Source organism: Suricata suricatta, chromosome 1 (assembly GCF_006229205.1).
Source record: "Suricata suricatta isolate VVHF042 chromosome 1, meerkat_22Aug2017_6uvM2_HiC, whole genome shotgun sequence".
Taxonomy (NCBI): Eukaryota; Metazoa; Chordata; class Mammalia; order Carnivora; family Herpestidae; genus Suricata; species Suricata suricatta.
The window spans coordinates 117996998-118017806 of record NC_043700.1 but is presented as its reverse complement, the minus strand read 5'-3'; the positions used below and the strand labels follow the sequence as shown (position 1 = coordinate 118017806).

At 37.0% G+C, this 20809-nt stretch overlaps 1 long non-coding RNA gene across 1 annotated transcript in view; it reads right to left on the bottom strand.

Annotated features, from left to right (window-relative positions):
* Positions 1 to 3743: 3743 nt before the first annotated feature.
* Positions 3744 to 20809, bottom strand: part of LOC115278415 — a 35140-nt gene continuing 18074 nt past the window's right edge. The window contains exons 2-3 of the long non-coding RNA XR_003902887.1: positions 5159 to 5274; positions 3744 to 3775 (exon numbers count right to left, since the gene is read on the bottom strand). This is a non-coding gene — a long non-coding RNA (uncharacterized LOC115278415). The remainder of the gene's footprint in view (positions 3776 to 5158; positions 5275 to 20809) is intronic.

Genomic DNA, 20809 nt, shown 5'->3' with positions numbered 1-20809 from the left:
TTAGAATTCATAGTTTAGCCTTACCATAAAAGTAAAATGAAGTCTAGTCTACCAGCCGTTAGCAGGGGACTTACTGCTAGTTTTACAAGTGTTTTGATGGAAGTAAAGTTTACAAGGCAAACAATGATACTTCATAGGGTCCTTAGGGTCTATCAGTTGGAATCAAATATTGCAGCTTGGCCTCCAGGCTGACAGTTCCCACAATTTTTATTTCATTCCTAGAATGCAAGCAATTGTGGGATGAATCATAGTATGCAGGAAGGTTGTGGTGCATGTCTCCTTTGTTGTTCTCTTGGGTTGAGGTCCAATCACATTCAACAGTGAGTTCCTGGGCTGGGATGAAATTGTTTGAGGATTTGATGTGCTTGGGGTGGTAGAGACCAGCCTGAGCTGGTGGTCTTCCTTGGCGAAAACCGATGAAGGATAGGAGTGTTTGGCTGGGGTTAAATTCTCACATATGCTAGAAGCCTGGTTCAGGATGGAATTACAAGTATGTGATCTACTTCTGGTTAAATTGCTCTCAGTGAGCTCCATGGGGTCAGCAGGGGTATGCTTTACAAAGAAAGTCACAATGTCCATGACCATGTTACTTTGTAAGGACTCCATCCACAATGTGTACAGATTCTCAGGACATTGATGGGCTAATTGTAGGATGTTTTGTTGATGACATCTTTATAATCCAGAGACTGCTCTACAAAAACTATAGTAACATCATTAGAGCACAAACCTGCCAGATAGATGGTTCTGATTTGGTTATTATGAAGGACCAATATGCCTGGGATACAACTTGAAGGATGATATAAGGAGGGAGTGACTGACTTGTTTAAACCTCACTTCTATTGGCACCATTTAATATAGAGAGAGGTGAGCTCTGGGTCAGTATTCACCCAAAGACACCTGCGAACATCAGGCACTTAACCATCCTGCGGTGGAATTGTGCACCTGGCTGATTTTATTCTAGCATATCTCCTGAAATAGAGTTAGTCTTGAGAGGACTAGCAACTTTATCATCCAGGTTATATAGGAGTAATAGCTATAACAGAGAGTATTAGCATTTGACTAGCTTGTGGAGGCCTTCTGGGCAAGCAATCTGGAATACTGACCAAGGATGGAGTGAAGATGCTTTGGAACAAAAGGTCATTTACCTTAGTATTCCCTGATAAGAGTATTCTGGTGCCTTCCACAACACAGCCATCAGAGAGGAGGGTCTCCCTAGCCTTTTTGTAAGAGAATCACTCAATGCCCTTCTCTGAAAGCCTATATTTGTACTAGAGGTGCCATTCCTGTGTCCCAGCTGTTAACTAACACACCAGCACCTTGTTAAAATCTTACCCAATTCTATTGGTTGGCAGCTGAGTCTGTGTTTCAAGTTAAGAAATCCACCCATAGGGGAGAAATCTACCCTCCATATGGTATTAATAGGCAGAAGACTCAACCGTGGCACCTCAAATGAGCAGTGTTCCAAAGTTTCAGAAGACTTTTCTTGGTTTATATGTGTGTGTGTTGTTGTTGTTGTTGTTGTTGTTGTTGTAGTTGTTGCTGTTTTTGTTTCTTTTGAGCTTGCCTTTTGGGATGGGAATCTAAGGCAGGATCCAGCAGGGAAAAGCAGTGCCAGCACGCAGGAGACCCCTCATGATAGAATTACCCTCAGGGAGAGCAAGTTAGTCAACCATTTGCAGCTACAAGGCACCCTCTTGTTAACTGCAATCACTACTCTCCCATTCTGTTGTTGGTAACTATTATGACTTTGTTAAATTAACATTTGTTAGGTGAAGCACAAGGTGCCCAACAGGAAGCTAGAGTTCAACAACAGAACACAAGAGAAACTGAAATAGAGAAGTTTATTACTTATAGGTCCCAGGAAAAATACACAGCAACCTCTGAGGAACCATGTGGGAAGTCAAGGCAGGATGTAAGCAAAGAGAGACAGAACCTGGGCACATGCTTTTATTAGTGAGTGTGGATGGGATGGGTTGAGGTTACCAGGCTAAAGCCAGATTGGTCCATTCAAACTAAAAAGACAGGTGTTAAACTCCACAGGGGTCTTAGACTGGAGAAATTGTTTTATCACAAGGGCCATGTCAGAAGTTCATGTCCGAAGGTTGCCTGGGTGGCTCAGTCTGTTGAGTGTTCAACTTCTGTTCAGGTCCTGATCTCACAGTTTGTGAGTTTGAGCCCCAAGTCTGGCTTTGCCCTGATAGTAGAACCTGATTTGAATTCTCTGTCTCCTCCGTCTCTCTCTCTCTCTCTCTGCCCATCCCCTGCTCACAGCATCTTTCTAAAAAATAAATAAACATTAAGAAAATTTAAAATAAAGAAAGTCATATCAGAATCTTGCATGCCTTCATATGAGGGGCTAGTATCATTTTAAGGTCCCAGCAGACTGCTGGCCAAACAAAATGGACACCAAGGCAGCAGCAGTAGGGGATAGCGTAGCTAAATTTTACAGTAAGTGATCCAGATTTGTCTTCTCTCCCCAGTACTTTTGATCTTTTTAAACCTGACTCTAGAACTGAAAGCCAACAGACCGTTTTAGCTCTATTATTTCCTTATCCTATAGATCTGCTTTTGTTCTGACATCACAAGATTTTTCTAATGCTCATGCCAACTCAAAAGCTCATTAAAACATTTTACATTTTTTTAAGATTGTCTTGTACTGAGAGGGGTTGCTGTAAATATTTAGCGCAAGCTCTTAATTTAACTCTGTAACATGGAAATGACCTGACATTGTATTTGCTTATGATTTTGCTATTGCACCATACTGTAAGCTTTATAAGAATATATTTATATTTGCCTGTGTCCACATACATATTTCTGATAAAAAAAGTTTCTATCATATGTACATGCTCATTCGGTATTTGTTCAATTGATGAACCCATTCTTCCTTCTCCAGCAACCTTTTAATTTTCAGCAGCCTCCAATAAATATTTGCCCCTCTAAAATTTATCTGCCACACAATTTCCAGAGAGATCTTCTGAAAAGGTACACTTATTGGGGTGCCTGGGTGGCTCAGTCAGTTAAGTGTCTGACTTCGGCTCAAGTCATAATCTCACAGTTTGTGAGTTTGAGCCTTTGTTAGACTCTGTGCTGACATCTCAGAGTCTGGAGCCTACTTCAGGATTAGTGTCTCCCTCTCTCTCTGCCCCTCCCCCATTAACACTCTGTTTCTCTCTCAAAAAATAAACATTAAAACAATTTTAAAAAAAGAAAATGTACGCTTCTTTCTCTTACCATTAATAAAACTTTTCACACCTCTATTACCTCCAGGATAACTTCCAAATTCCTTTGTTTAATATAAGATGTCTCTTAAGATTTACTTATTCCTATCCTTTTAATCATCAGACTCCCCTTGACCCTCAATTTATACTCAGTCCTATAGAAATAGCTGTAGTTCACAATGAGATATCACCCCACACCTTTCCAAATGGTCAATAAAAAAGCACAAGGGAAAAAAAACACAAGAAACAAGTATTGGTGAGGATGTGGAGAAAAAATTCTCTTGCCCTGTTGGCCAGAATGCAAATTGGGGCAGCCATTGTAGAAAAGAGTATGAAGTTTCCCCATAAAATTAAAAAGAGAGCTACTTTACAATCCAGAAATCCAGGCATTACATTATTGCGTATTTACCCAAATACTACAAAAAATAATTCAAAGAGATATACCCATATGTTTATTATAGCATTACTTACAAATAGCCAAACTATGGTAGCAGTCCAAGTGTCCATTCATAGATGATAAAGAAGATGCGGTATGCATAAAATGGAATATTATCCAGCTATAAAAATGAATAAGATCTTACCATTTGCAATAATATGGATGGAGCTAGATAGTATAATATTAGGTGAAATAAGTCATAGAAAGACAAATGCTACATGATTTCACTCATATGTGGAATTTAAGAAACAAAACAAATGAGCATAGAGTAGAAAACAAAGAAAGAGAGAGAGAAACCGAGAAACAGACTATTTGACCATAAAGAACAAACTCATGATTACCAGAGTGGATATGGACAGAGGGATGGGGGAAGTAGGGGATGGGGATTAAAGAGTACACTTATGATACAGAAATTAAATAAAACAATAGCTGTAGTCCTATCGCACAATGCTGAATGCTGTTCATCTGTTCCATTGGCTCTTTATGTTATTTTATCCACTCTTCTTTATTTGCCAAACTCTTATTTATCCTTCATATCCATCTTTGTAAGTCAGCTCCAATATATATATATATTTCAGCAGCTTTTTCTTTTTAAGTACTTTTGTTCTTCTTGCTGCTAATATCTTCACTATAATACTATGTGTTTTTTTGAGTCTATCATGCTAAAAGGTATTTGCTATATTATCAGAAATATCTTTGTCTTTGCATCTCTCTAGTTTTAAATAGCAGTGTTCTCCTTTCAATTATTATTATTATTTCGTTATAGCTTATACACCTGTCTCCTCTCACTTCTCAGTATTTGCACTTCCTTTGAACATATCTGCACAGTGTACAATATATTTTGGTTCAAATAATCAATTGATATGCCCATGCTTTGACAGTCTGCATTTTGCCTTTTCTCCTCACCTAAAGAACTGTATAAATTATCTTTTGTAAGGATAATACAATATTACCTGACTCGAAAATCCATTGGAGATTCTGCATCTCCCTAATCTCTCCTGGTATTTGTCATTGTGCACCAACCCCCGGCATTAATCATGTGTTTCTGATATTTTGACATCTAGAGCCTTGCTGACCCTGGAGGGACTTTGCTTGGAGGAGTGCGCCTTTCATATGCAAACTACTCAATCGGGAGTCCTTATTCCCCAAAAGCCTCCTTTTTTTAGGTTAGTTTTGTAGGTCAGCCTCTTTTTCTGGCAACTAATCATCACAGGGCAAGCTATCAGTCAACTAGGAGGAGCCTAGAGCCCCACAGTCCCTGAAATTATTAAAGGGAGGAAATTCTAAGCCTGCATCTTGCCCTCACCCGTTCCTCCCCACAGAAATCACACTAGGTTTTTGCCCTTGTTTTCCCCCTCACTCCCTCAGGCTCCAGGCCAACGCTAATGCCCCCTTGTGGCCGTGCCTGGAGTGGCATGCCCTCTGGGAACTGAGTTAAACACTATATATTCAATTGTCTACTGATCTGTTGGCCCCACTGAATATGAATAATAATAAAACCTACCTTTTGGTTCTGTGTCATAAGAGCTACCAGATTTTCTGGAATTATTTCCTTTTTGCTGAATTTGAGACTGGTTATCTAATATACAGGGCCCCTTGTAAAATGAAAATTCATGGCACCTTATTCAAAAAGGAGGGAAAATGTGTCATTAAAGGTAATAAAATGTAAGGCTTTATTTCTTAAAATATTTTATTACTTATCAAAAATATTTGGAGTAACAATGATACATAAGTAAAGATAGAAACAAAAATTGCAAAAAAAATTTATGTAATTATGCACATTAAATAATAATGCTTTGTTAATGTGATGTTTTGATTTATCATAAGGTTTTACTGCTTTTTGCAAATCCATTTCTTGTGTCATCAAAGGGTATACTTTTATCAAGTTGATTTTCAATTTATATAATTAGCAATGATGTCAGTTCTTCCTGGCAAATGTAAGGTCTTAATGTTTCAGTGTTAAATCTCAATATATTAAATAACATTTAATACTTTTTAATTTGAGGAAAGATCTTTCCTGTTGGTATGATTGTTGCTGAAGCTAATAAGTCTATTTTGTAGGCTGTTGTAATACTGGGATCATATTTATTTATTTATTTATTTATTTATTTATTTATTTATTTATTTTAAGAGGGGGGGAAGGACAGAGAGAGAGGGGAGGACAGAGAATCCAAAGAGGGATCTGCACTGACAGCAGCAAGCCTGATGCAGGACTTGTACTCACATAAACCGTGAGATCATGACCTGAGCTGAAGTTGGATGCTCAACCAACTGAGCTGCTCATAGGGCCCACATTGGGATAATTTCTGGTAAATTAGTTCAAAACACAAACTTTGGATTATGTAGACCTGATAATTCAAGCAGAATATTTTCTAAAAGAAATTTTGTTCCTGGGGTGCCTGGGTGGCGGTTCAGTTGGTTAAACATCCAACTTTTGGTTTTGGTCAGGTCATGATCTCATGGTTCTTGAGTTAGAGCCCTGTGTCAGGCTCTGTGCAGTCAGTGCAGGACCTGCTTGGTGTTCTCCCCCTCGCCTTCCCTCTGTCCCTCCCCATGTGCTCTCACTCTCTCTCTCAAAATAATAAATAAATGAATTTAAAAAATTTAGCTCCTCATACAAATCAATTTCTTTAAAGTATGGTTTTGATTGTAAATGAAAATTATACAATGGCTTGTTGTGTTTCTTCCATTGTTTCCCGTCACTTTGAGAAGTAGTAGGAGAAACCAAAAGTGACTTCAGATTTGTATACAATTCAAGCACCTAATTATTCATTCTATCACTGTATCTTCAATTATAAGAAAAAATTAAAATTGTCATCCTTTTTTTAAAACTTTTTAAAATGCTTTTTATTTATTTTTGAGAGACGGAGAGTGAGAGCGTGAGCAGGGGAGGGTCAGAGAGAGAGGGAGACACAGCATCTGAAGCAGGCTCCAGGCTCTGAGCTAGCTGTCAGCTACTCGAACCCACAATCATGAGATCATGACCTGAGCCAAAGCCGGACGCTTAACTGACTGAGCCACCCGGGTGCCCCTTGTTATCCTTTTTAATATTTGGTCATTTGAAGCTTCATTTGAAAACAGTTTTCTTTTCCATTAAATGTGGCAAATCTTTAATTTCTATTTCTAAGTCTTTGGATTTTTGCTTTGCAATATTGTTGCAGTTTCCAGAATCAGAGAATCTAAACATTGACAAATTTTAGTATCACCTTAATATGCGTTATTGCAATGACTATGTATCCACTTTATTTTGTACAAATTTACAGACGAAGTTTGCTGCCTGACACCTTCAGTACATATTCGGGCCAGAGAGTTAAAAGTTGTGCGTCTGCCAAGGGAGGGGGTCACAGATTGACAGGCAAGCTGACCTCCGGTGCATGCAAAGCCTTAACCTGTCTACACTGGTGGTCTCTGCTGCTGCTGCTGCGGTCTCTCTGGGTCCGTGCCCCCGGCCAATGGCTTTGGCCTTAAAAGTTCGCTGTGGTCTGCGAGACAGCTGCTCAGAACTCCGGGGCCACCCAGGTTTGCAGGCCCAGAGTCTGCTGTGTGTGCACACATGCACATGACGTTTTCCTATCAGACTTGATTTACATTACACAAGTTCAAAGACTAAAATAATAATAACAATAATAATAATAATAAATCAGGACATTAGAGCATTAAAGTCATCACAACTCCTTCTGCAAGTGGGTTTATTTTTATTTCCACATAGTTCTATCTTTTTCTCTCTCTGTCTCTCTCTGTCTCCCACATAAACAGACATACATACACACAACAGCTCTAACTGCATCATCTCTGTGTCATTTAACTGATTCTTGTTCTTTGTCTCCCATCTTGCATGAACACTTCCAAGAATTTAGTCATTGACCCTCAGCCCTTTGTTCTCCAGGAGAAATCAGCCATCCAAATAAGAACTGTTAATTATTACCTATAATTTTTTTATTTTTTTTTAATTTATTTTGAAAGAGAGACAGTGTGAGCAGAGGAGGGTCAGAGAGAGAGGGAGACACAGAATCCAAATCAGGCTTCAGGCTCTGAGCTAGCTGTCAGCACAGAGCCCGATGCGGGACTTGAACTCATGAACCCTGAGATCATGACCTGAGCAGAAGCCGGACGCTCAACCAACGGAGCCACCCAGGCATCCTGTATTACCTACAATTTTTTAATTTCCTACTTTGATCTCTCTCCAACTATTTCCATGGCCTCTGTGGCCAATAGTATACTTTTCTAAAATTTTATTTTCCAGCAATCTCTACCCTCAATGTGGGACTCAAACCCACAACCCTGAGATCAACAGCTGCATGCTCTGCCAACTGAGCCAGCCAGGCGCCCCTGCTGATAGTATACTTCAAATCAGATGGCTCACTCCGGAAACTTCCAGGGTTCTGTATGCTTTTAAAAAGGCATTATCTTCCCAGAAAAATTGGCTCCTTTTTCTGTCTCTCTAAGTCCTATAAATAATGTTGCTATTCTCTAAGTGATCCAGTCTCCAAGCTAAGTGTCAACACTTACTTTCTCTTTATATACCATCACTTCTTTCTGGACCATTCCCGACTATGTTCGGCATTCACCAGCTCCCTTCTCTATTATTATCATAGCTTCCCGAGTAGTCTCCCTGCTCTGGGACTCCTTCCTTCCTTCACTCTATTCTCCATAGGAGCAACTGAGCAAGCTACATAATGTGTTCTTTTGATGCTGTTACTTTTCTTCCCTTCACCTCAACCCTGCATGTAAAGTCCATACTCCAAAATAAAGTATAAACTTACCCATCACAGTGTTCACCTTGATGTAGATGGCTAAGCTATCATTTAAATGTGACAACAGAAAATATTATTCTCAGATAGAAAAACCTATTACTTATTCTCTTTATCCTTCTGCATGACCTCACCCTATTTACATACACACACGTTCAAATATTTTCCATTTTCCATTCACGTTATCTATTGTGTTTGTTGCTCTGGCAACAAGGAAAACTTTGATCATGGACACCATCCACCATCTTCTCCTTCCCTTTTTTGGCATGTCTTATCTTTCCAGATAGATAAGAGCTAAAAATAAGGATGTTTGGTGGGGGTAAGCAGTACCTTTCCTTAGAGATTCTCATTGTTGCAAATGTCGTAGAATGATCAGATGTAATTAAGAATCCAAAATTGTGGCCTATGAGCTCAGTTGAAAAGAAACTAATAGTGATCTGCAGGTGGGGAAAAGACATGGACAGATATCTCTGAAAACCTAGGCACTTACGACAGGAGCACAAATCAAGGAAAGGACATCAGGACTCTAGAGCATGAGCACCCTAATAGCATGACATGTGCCAGAGGGACTAGATTGCTGTGTCACTGTGAAACTGTGACAGTAACCCCTCCTCACACCAACGCTTCACACCTGTAGTCTGTCTTCACTCTCCTGGGATAATTGCACACGAGCAGAAGTGGATGATTGAAAACAATCTGGGCAGCTCCTGGCTCTCTGTCTTTCACAGAGCTGCACGTAGGGACAAGGTTATGGATTTAGTTCAAAAAACAAAAAAAGACTCCAGGTTAAATTTTAATTTCAGGTGAACAATGAATGCTTATTTTACTGTAAGTGTGTTCCAAATATTGCATATGTGTATACATATATATATACATGTAAATATCTATAGGCATACGAGTCTATAATATGGATTTGTATTATGTACATATGTATATACAATATGTGTTTCAGTTTGTGTCTATAATATGTATATAAGGTATATACTTAATGTATTGCTTATGCTGTGATTACTCTGTTAAATTTCAACTTTAGAGTAACAAAACTATAGGTTTTATATGTCTCAATCATAGCACAAGTTATACCTATAGTAAACAATTTATTCTTTAGCTGAAATTCAGTTTGAACTGGCATCCTGCACTTTACCTGTCACCATGGTGCAGGAAACAGTAATGTCTCCCTGCTGCTGGAGGAGAGAACAGGATGACAACTGGCTGCTGTGCGGGGCGTCACCCGCAAGCCACACTGGCAGAGCCACCAAGGTGATAGGCAACAGAGTGGGGAGACCCCAGAGCTGCCGAAGAGGATGCAATTACATGTGAGTAACATCGCAAGGTACCTGCCCAGGCCGGAAACAGGGTGAGGGCAGAAGAATTATAAAAAACAGCCAGGGGCTTCTGACACACTGTCTCCTTCCTCACCACTGGTATTCCTCGTCTGGAAGTCAAAGTGAAACCACAGGGCAAATTGTTCCTTTGAGTAAACTGTTACCTTCCCGTCAAAGAAAAACACCCAAATGAGAGCAAATAGTAGCTATTATTCAGAACTTGCAACAGAAAGAAAGTTAGCTACAATTACTTGACTCTGGGAGAGTGGGAAGCAGGTAAGGAGTTGGGAATTGGGAAAGCTTGATCGGAAAAAAATGGAAGGCTTCAGAAATGCTCTGATGGAAAGCCGTCCCAGGAGAGAGCTGGAAGCAGACTGAGGTGAGGTGAGGGTGTCTTATGTGATTAGTTTGGGGAGATTGTTCTATTTTGTCTGATTGGTCCTGAATTGGAAACAGGGGGAAAGAAGAGGATGCTTGAAGTCATTGACCAAGTCCGTATTACTCTAAACCAATTGCTACAGGAATCGTGTGGTTTCCTAAACCGGTTGCTGCTGAGTCTATGGGTCAGAGTTCTTACGCACATGTGGTCTGATCGTTGTCCAGTTGTTCATTTAGTCTCCTCAAAATGCATACCTTATAAATAAAACTGATGATTTATTTCCGGTTTTGGGGCAGTGTCTGGTAGATCACGGCACTCTGAAAAGCATTGCCATGATCAATAATGATAATAGTAATTACTATATTGGTGCATAACACAGAGAGTAGGGACACTGAGGCTTTTCTTTCCAGGAAGCAGCTTTCTTAGAGCCAGCAGGGGTTCAACCTGCTAAGACCCAAAAGGCTGAGCCCTGAGCACAGGGGGAGGTTGCCTTTTGTACAAGTTTTGCTCCTTTATCTCCAAAATATGGTAATATGTAGTCTGCGTGGGCAGTCTATTGCCTTCCCTTGTCTTGAGGTTTTCATCACATTCCTTAGAGAGAGGCTCTAACACATTACTATTATTAGGTTTATATTCTAAACATAGTGAGAAAGAACACTAAGAAACTTGGAAACAGGGACACCTGGATGGCTCAGTTGACTAAGCATCTGACTTCAGCTCAGGTCATGATCTCATGGTTTGTGGGTTTGAGCCCCATGACCAGGTCTCTGCTGTCAGCATGGAGTCCATTTCGGATCCTCTGTCCCCCTCTATCTCTGCCCCCCCCCCTCTCTCCCTCTCAAATAAATAACTGAACATTAAAAAAAAGAAAGAAACTTGAAAACAGCAAGTCTGGAAACTTTTTTTTTTCCCTCATCATGACAAGAGAATATGTCAAATAAAGCTTGTATTGACTCAGAGGAAATTGTCTTTTTTGTAGGTCAAAATTGTTTAAATATTTACAATTTTAATGAATCCACTACAAAATATTAACTAAATATTATTTACCTGATTATGCATGTATAAAATTATATGACAACCCATGCATTTATCTTAACATCTTTATCAATAATATTCTTTCTTTTTTACTGCCAAAGCTTATTATTTCATTCAGTGAAGATGTCAAAATTTTAGAAGCAAGATATGCATAATTGCAGAGGGATTAATAATTATGTGGCATTATTATCATGGAATAATTGTTTTAAAAGAGAAAAAAATCACAAAACATAAAGAAAGATTATTTACATCACCTTAATGCTCCCAAAACTTAGAACACTTGTGAATAAGCAGAATGTTTGAAACTCAATCACTTTCCTGGTGTAGTATTTTGCAAAGTGTACTTAGAGAGAAGTGTTGCATAAAATAATTAAATATTTGTAACTTTAAGAGGATGAGGTCATATGCTTTCTAGAAGTTAAGCTCAAGGCCTGCTTGAAGAACTCTTCCCTCTAGGTCTAGCTTGCTTACTTTCTGTAATTTCCTAAAAGGAAGGGAGCCCAGTTACAGCCTACTTAATTATCTGCATATAATCACTCATATTATTTGGTAATATTGGTTTAAGATCTCTTGGTATGCAAGTGAGGGGTATGGTAAAACCACTCTACAATGCACTTAATGTCACTGTTCCGGTTGTACGTCTAATTGTTTTCTTTTTGATCCACTCCCCCTTCACCTGTGAGGTAAATTGGGCAAGGTAGAGGGCTGCACGTTTAATTTAAAAAATTTTTAGTGTTTATTTATTTTTGAGATAGAGAGGGACAGAGCATGAGTGAGGGAGGAGCTGAGAGAGAGGGAGACACAGAATCTGAAGCAGGCTCCAGGTTCTGAGCTGTCAGCACAGAGCCTGACATGGGGCTCAAACTCGCAAACTATGAGATCATGACCTAGGCTGACGTCTATCTCAGGCACCCCTGCACATTAAAAAAAAAAAAACTATTTAAATGTGAGTTAAGAGATGAAATGGTACCATTAATAAGTCATGATTTCTATCATACTGTCTAGGTGAGATAAACAGGGAAACTGAGATTATTGGCTCTGAAATGAAAGGAGAATGGTAGGTTCCTTGCCAGATTCAGGATTCACTGTAATAATGATGAAAATGCCAGAAAGGATCAATTCAATCCATAGTTTGTACACACAGGTAAGATATAATGAATACAAAACTCCTCTTTGTAAGAAAACTTTTCCTTCCTACTAGCTTTAAACATGTACATTAATAGTGACTAAACCTGGATTCAAATGATGCTTTATTGAAAACTGTGAAAGAAAATTCCATAGGGTAAACATATTCTTACTATGCAAATATTTCAGTGATTTCTTCTCTGTAATCAAGCTTTGTTATTCTAAAAATGAAGGCATGTTGTGCATATGCTAAAGGGTCACTCATAGTCTTCCGTTTCCATATGTAAAGAGAATTGTAAACTTGCCCACACCAATTCCTCAAAGATGTTTCTTTAAAGACTACTCGCTTAAGAGAATTATTTGGCAGGAGTACAAATATTATTGAGCTTTTATTAAAGTGTCTTTTACACTGCAGAATTTTTATGTAATCAGGACAGAAGCCAACACATATAGACTAATAAATAACTTAACATCTTACAATGCAGATCTGCTGTAGTTGCACATAATCAGAAGTACTGTTTGGCCAGCAGATGGGTGCTTAACCAGTTGGATAAAACTTCTATTTGAATAGCTTTTGGGAAAAAAAAAAAAAAGCCTGAATATCAGAGAACATTTTTTTCTTTCGTCATCTATTTCCCATGAAATAGCTGAAATAACTTGGTATCTACTTGCAAAGATTCAAATTCACTTAAAGCATACTAATTAAGGAGTAGTTATAATACCTTTTATCTCTTTCCATTTACTCTTTCTTAATTTTACAATTACAAAAATAACACTGAATGCAGTGAATATAAAACTAACTGCAGAACTTCTCAGGATAATCTTCCAGGCATTTAGCAGCCTTTAGCCATATGGGCTTTACATGTGCAGATCCAAAATGGTTCTTATCCATATACAATTATGGAGAATTTTTTAAAAAGAAAATCTATTTGGGTGATATTGAGAACAAGTGTTAGCAACTAAGAAACTGAGCTTGCCACAGGCCAGATATCATCTGTTTGTAAACCACTTGGTGTAGGCTTGCCTTTTTTTGTGATCAACTTGTATTAATTCTTGTTTGTGAGCAGCAGTTCTAAATACCAAAAAAATGAGTTTTTAATTTTTTAGTTTGAATCTTAAATTCAAAAACACTGGGAAACCTTTTTAGGACAAGCACTGTTTCTTGTTAGAATCATTTAGCTGACAGCATGGTGGACCTGCCGGAATCACTAGGCTCCTCCTTCTGCCAACCTGATCTGTGAACCCACCCCTCCCACAGTTTGAGTGTCCCTGTGGCCTTCAGAAGATGGCCTACTTGCTTGAAGCTACCATGCACACTCAAAGGGCAGTAAGTGCCTGGGAGTTCACTTTCCACTAATGAACCAAGCCAGAAGGCAATGACTCATTGACCTTGTACAATAGATGAATATTAGTAACGTAAGTGGATAAAGAGAGACCCTGGGTTCAGAGATTTAAATATATTTGATCATCTTGATTCCTTCTTTTCCTTCTTCCGTGAGAAAATGAGTTGTTTTAGTTTATGACTATAATTTCTTAAGACCATACAATCTATCACTTGATGCTCAGAGGTGATTTCTAAATGTGGAGAGGGAAGAGGGGCATGAGGTTCATAGAGAAATTTTACCATATTGGGCAAATCCTTGTTTCTATCATTCTGCTGTTGCACAGTACTTGTTCATGTTCCCTGTGACTAAATGTAATAATTGAACTAAAATCTCTTGGGGAGGTGATAATACAAAAGCTAATTTGAGTAGCTCAATGACAAAGGGATGAGAGTGGCAAAAAAGAGGGTCTACACGAACTTAAATAATGACAATATGGATAATGCAAATAAAAATGTTAAAATCACATATTTTCAGTTTTAAAGATTTAATTTCAACTTTAAGTGAAACATTTGTATTGAAGCCATTTTGTCTGTTATGAGGAGCCCTGACTCTTCTATACTGGAGAATTACATTCAGCTTCATATGAGGACAGAGTAAATTGTAATAAAACTCAATAAGACACACAAACATAATTGTCATCCCAAGAACTTTGCAATCCTATGCTCTACGGTTATTAATTTATGCATGAAAAATAGAATCTTTGACTTTTTTTTCAAGGGATGTATTTCATTTTAAAAGAAAACAACACTTTCAAATAACTATGTATGAGGTTTTTAACGAGTAAATGGTCTGTCATAATTCTTCACTCTAGTCAGTAAGGTATAATAATTAATGAATAAGTTAGTTGCTTTTAATGTTCCACAGTTTAGTGATATACAACTTACAGTGTCTCAGAATCTTTTAGAGTTATGCCTAGATGAGCAGGCATCTGATATATTGCTTCTTTGGTAAGAGTATAATAGCCAAAGAACAATTACTAGCTTTGTGAGGATGGCATTTTATCAATGGAACTTCCATTAAGTTAGCCTTCCATCTTGTTAATGTCATGCTCTTTTTTCAGGACCTTGACATCATTATAATGTGTCACTGTAGGGGGAAAAATGTACTTTTTAAGTGCCATGGATATAAATGTATTTCTGTCTCTGGTAAATTAGGATTCAAAGCTTTATTGTGACAGTCATTTTAAGGACTACACAGGAATAATACAGATCTAAAAAGTATATTACTATAGAAGAAAAAATATGTAAGTTGCCCAACTACTTCTTAACACTTACTCCTTACATATGGCATCCCCCCAAAGGTAGTCTCTAAAGGGGTAGTCAGCATTCTGCCTCACTTGCCCTAAAGGGAAAGCTTTATCTGAATTAAGTGGAATATTCATCAAGGTGGCATTTAAATATCTCTTCGCTGTATACAGAGCCATCTTATTGGTTAGACATTAAATGCTTTAAAATAATGAAATGCTCATTCCTGTCATGTGATTTGATTGTTCTTGTGTTTTGTGGAGAGAGAGCATATTAGGAAGTCGAAATATAGTAGAATTAACTGTTATCTTGAATAAGTATAAAATGTGATTGAAAGTGGTGATGCCTGCATAATGCGAAAAGGAAACATTAAAACTTGAAAGTTTCAGGCAAATAGCCAGATTTTTGATTGACTGGACTATAAGTAGCTGATCTGATCGATTACTTTTTCCTCTGAGTAACTGCCCAGTTGTTTGATGAAGCTGACCAAATCTAGCAAAACTGTAGGTGGTATCTTATTGAATTAGGAAAATATCAATGCCCTCTCAATAAATATGAGTACAAAACTCTATACTAGCTAACCTCCAATCCCGTAAATCTGGTCATAAGTTGACTACTTCTTGATGACTTCAAAATGGGTAAAAATATTTTTCTACACATTTGGAGATAAAAATTACAGAAAAAATATCTTTTCTACCTAAAAACAAAAACTTGCTGTCATCTTATTTAGCATATTCCTGAAATGTTTTTTACTAGTGTCTTCTTTAGTTGTCAATGACCATATTAGATCTTCCTACACTGATAACACTTCTTAGATTTTCTATTATGTTTTAATGTACCAGCCAAGAGTATAAATGAGATTCAATGTAAGTATTCCAAGGAAATGAAAGATTTTTTACACGGAAGAGAGCTATCTGGGCTTCAGAATTCAATCTTTTTGCTCCTAAGCTTCCTTTCCCTTTGAGGGCTTAGATACTATCTATCTACTGCTGGGCAAGACTATGGCAGGAAAGGGGACCAGGAGGTTAATCTCTGGTGGATACTTGACATACCAAACTTGACTAATGATCCTCTAGTGTTTTAACTAAAGGAAAACACAGTGCTCTTCTCTTAATTCCCTGTAGCACAGCTGAGACTGTGCTAGAAGATACATGCACGGCTGTAACATGAGGTCATATATTTCTATAGAGAAATACAAAGGTAGAGGGTTTCTTTTTTAGATTTAAAAATTCCCTGCTAAGGACTCCAACAAGAATGCCCATCATCCACTCCAGTTGTACCTAAAGTGAGAGATACCCTCTAAACTGTATCACCCAGGTCCACTATCAAGTATACTTAGATTTAGAATGTCTTAATGCAGAGATTCAGTTGAATTGAATTCAACTACAACACCACCAACAAAAAGTAGTATGTTTTTCCCACCTATTTCTTCTAAATGTTAGGTTCCTGTGTCTTCTTTTAATATTAAAAAAGACTAACATTTGAATACAAAGGAAAATATCTAACATCTTCACAAGATGTTATGCACATATCCCTCTGGGGAAGTTTCTTTTTAAAGCTCTTCTAGTCCTTTGAACTCATTTTCTTTCTTTTCTCTTTTCCTATTGTGACTAACTTCTCAAATGAATAGCTTTTGTTGCTAGTTCATTGGGACTGTTTGCAATCAGCTGTCTACTACTGCTTAACTTAACTGACCATCAAGTCACAAAATCAAGTGACCCTTTCTCAGTCTAAACCTTAATCAATCTCTCTCTGACTAGCCACACAACCGACTGTCTTAAAACTGTGCCATCCCTTAGGTCCAGTGAACATACTATTCTTTATGTACAGCCTGTTCCTCTCTTATATTCTTTATTGATTCTTCTTGTTCCTCTACTGCCTGAAAGGAGTTGTGTTATTAGAAGCAAGGTCATGCTTCTTTTCATTTCTACTGGTCTTTCTTCTTTGGCATTCCCACAGTTATAACTAGCTTATCGTTGTGAGTACTTCTGAAATCTGAATCTTGAGACATCTTGACTGATCTTATCTATAATCTGTTACTGTCTGTTGTGAGATCTAGCTGGACATACAAATAGACTCTTCAATTACAGCATGTTTTAAATAATATTCACTTTATTCCTTAAAATTTATTTTTTCTTATTTCTTCATTTATTCAGTTTATGATAATTCTATTTTTCTCAATCGCCTAGTCTCCATGAGTATAAATAAAATTTTATTTCCATCTACTCTTCATTTTCTATATTTAATCATTTTCCAAAACAGTTTTGTCTCTGAATTATATTTTTATGTTGTCCTTTTCTATCAATTTTTTTCTTTACGTTCAAGGTTGTTGTTGTTGTTGTTGTTTTCATATCTGGCCTTCACTATTCCTTTTTAAGTAAAATTTGGGGCACCTGTGTGCCTCAGTCAGTTACGTGTCTGACTTTGGCTCAGGTCATGATCTCACAGTTTGTGGGTTTTAGCCCCATGTTGGGATCTGTGCTGACAGCTCAGAGTCTGTAACCTGCTTCATATTCTGTGTCTTCCTCTTTCTCTGCCCCTCCCTCACTCATGTTCTATCTCTCCCTGTTTCTTAAAAATGAATACAAGTTAAAAAAATTAAAAAGCATTTTGGTTATCAAAATAATTATAATAAATAGTAAAAAACAAACTATGATGAAATTTGAGATTCTTTTCCAGAACAAATATGCCATTCCCTCTTCACCATAGTTTGTGTGTCATTACAAAAAACATCATTTATGTATGCAGTCGTATTTCCAAATTATCTACAAAGAAGCTGAAATAACATACTCTATAGCAATGTATGAAGATGTGATTTCCCCACATTCTCCCAAGCCTTGTGTTATCGTTCCTTAATATTGGCCAATCTGCCCTCTTATTGTTGTTTTCTTTTACATTTTATTATTTATGAATAAGATTGAGCATATTTTCATATCCTTATAAGTGATTTGTGTTCCTTTTTCTGTGAAATGCCTATATGTATTGCCTTTTATTTATTTATGTATTTTTCCTTCCTGTCTCACTACCTGAAGCCTATTTTGGCTTCCTGAATGATTACACATTGTTTCTAGATTAATTTTACTAATTCACATCTCTAGCATATTTCCCAATTAAAATACTTTAGATTATTGTTGATTTTCAGTTGTATAGAATTTAAGTCCCTTAGTCTAGTGTACTAGTCAAGGTTTTTAGGTACAAGTATTTGGAACCAGAAATTGAACGATTTCAGCAGAAAGGCATTTTGTTAAGATACTAAGAAACTCAAAGTCTATGGCAGGACTTGAGAGCCATATCTACAGATCATGCATTTGGGGAAAGAAGATACTTAAAATTATGCTACCAACTGTTTCATTAAACAGAGCAGTACTGTTGTTCTAATATCACCAGTATTGAAAGAATAGATATGGTCAATGGAGCTACACTCATGGCCAACTTTGGAAAATAAGTGAAGCTGATCTCATTGCTACTGTACCTAATGAGTCATTCATGTCAGATTAAGAAACTGAGATGTGTCCATCTGATTGCCCTACATCCAGTGATAAACTCTACATGCAGGAGAAATGTAGAAAGCAATTAAGTGGCACTTTCTGCTTCTAGAGCAGAATGTGTGCTTTGTTGCACAAATCAGTGGATTCCCTAAGCTTAAGAATCATTTCAAAAGCTGAACATATGAAGAGTGTCAGATGTTAATAAAGTAGCTATTAATTTCCTCTCTAATTTTTCTCACTTTTAAAAAGCTACTTGTTTTATTATTAATCTAGCCTATGATCAGATCATCTAGACATGCCATTCCTAATAAATAGCCTGAGTTTCTTGCATTTCTTCTTTTAGTTTATTCTGTTCTTTCCACTTGGATTACTTAACTGTTGATCTTTTACCCTTTTAAAAAATGTCTACTTCAAACATCTCTTTTTTTGAGGATCCCCTAATACTTGCTCTTCTTCTGAACTGTCATACAATTTTATTTCTCCAAAGAATAGCATCATTGCATTCTGCCTTATCTGAAAACTATGCTGGTATATGCCATCTTCTTGTATTACTATACAAGACCCAATTTTTATAGGAACAATGCCTCTTCCTTTTTAATGCATTAAGCATAAACTAAGAAGGTTTAAGTAGCAACTTAAAGAATTAACCAGAAAGAGATTTCTAATTACTTACTACTCATTCATCCATTCAGAAAATGTGTACTGGATACTTACTGTCTATGCCAACATTTTGCTCATCACCACAGATGTAATGATAAATCACACTAACTCAGTACTTTATATATTTTAGAAACCAAAAACCAAACTACAACAATAATGATGCACAATAACAAAGCAAACAAAAATTCAAATAAAAACACTCATCATGGTCTGCCTTGTGTAAAACTCAACAAGTTGTAAAGTCTGGTGGGCCCAGCAGTAGTACATTATGAAATGGGAGTGACATAGAGGCATCAGCCTTGAAGGCCAAAATAAACTGCACAGAAGTGGTCCAGATCTTAATGACACTCTTCCTAGTGTATTGATGCCACCCTTTAACTCATATTTATGCCTTCAAAGCAAAGTAGAGTAGAACAAGTTATTGGGAAACATAAGGTAGAAATAAAGAAACTAAAAGAAACATAGGATAGCTGGAATGAAGTCAGTGAGCAAGTAGTTGACAAGAGATGAGGCTAGAAAGAGAAAGAAATCTTAGTTATGAAGGGCCCTATACGTGGTGTTAAAACATTTTAAATTTAATCCTAAGGATCACTATGAGATTGAAGATATTGGTAAGGTTTATCCATGAACAATACCATATTTTAGAAAACTCACTCTGGTTTTAGCAGAATCGATGGTGAGAGAGGGGGAAGCAAAACAGAGAAGATATATCTTCTGTACATATTAAATGGGAGCCGAAGATAGTCTTCATAATGTCTCATCTTACTTTCACTAAAAGTCTTCTACCAAAACATTGACCTATGCATTGTAAGTATTGTAATACACCTGCACTTACAGAAGTAGCACTTTGGAGAAACATGCTTATTAGTTCATGGACCTGTCATCCACATGTAAATAACTAATATGTCACAGAACTGAGATTTCAACTCTGAGAGATTTTGAAGCCAGGGTTGTTTCAGAAACATGCATGGGGAAAGTAGTTATGTACATTAATAAATTAAAATGCAACATAGGTGACAACCTCTAAGAACAGCTGAACAAAATGTCCTGGAAACATTGCTGATAGTAACTTAATCCACAGAGATTAAATTATCATAAAGTCTTGAGAAATAGAATTGTGTTAAAACTAATGGGCATTTCTCATGACCACATATTGCTATTTACATGGGATCCAGTATTTGGAAGACTGCCAATTACGAAAAGGGTGATTGTTTTGTTTATCCTGCTTAAGTGAAAAATAACACATATGTATATCTACTTGTGTCCTAGGGACAAGACTGAGCTACGTACTCTCCATTCCCCAATTTGTCAAAGAATATTTGCTCATTATGTGATAAACTGGCTTTTAAAAATAGCTGAATTTTATTACTATCTTCCATCTGTATTTTTGTCTTTACTTCTGTTGTTATTAGAAAGCAGTACAAGCTCATTTGATAAACATTCATAACTATATAGAATTATAGAATGTATAAAGTTAAAGTATGTTTAAGTTTTATGTGTATCTTTTCAAGCAATTTCTTTGCCAAATATATGAGATTCCATCATAATTACTATATTTATAAAATGTTTAAATCTTATAAGATAAAGATAATTACATATTTAATACATTATGAGTGGAAATATATATTATAATTACCTAGGAGAATTGGTAGAAGTTATCTAGTAAAGTATATGCATACTTTATAACTCTATAGTAGTTCAACTTTTTAGCATACATTCTGGAGACATTCTTGCAAGTATTTACCAGGTGACATTTATCTATC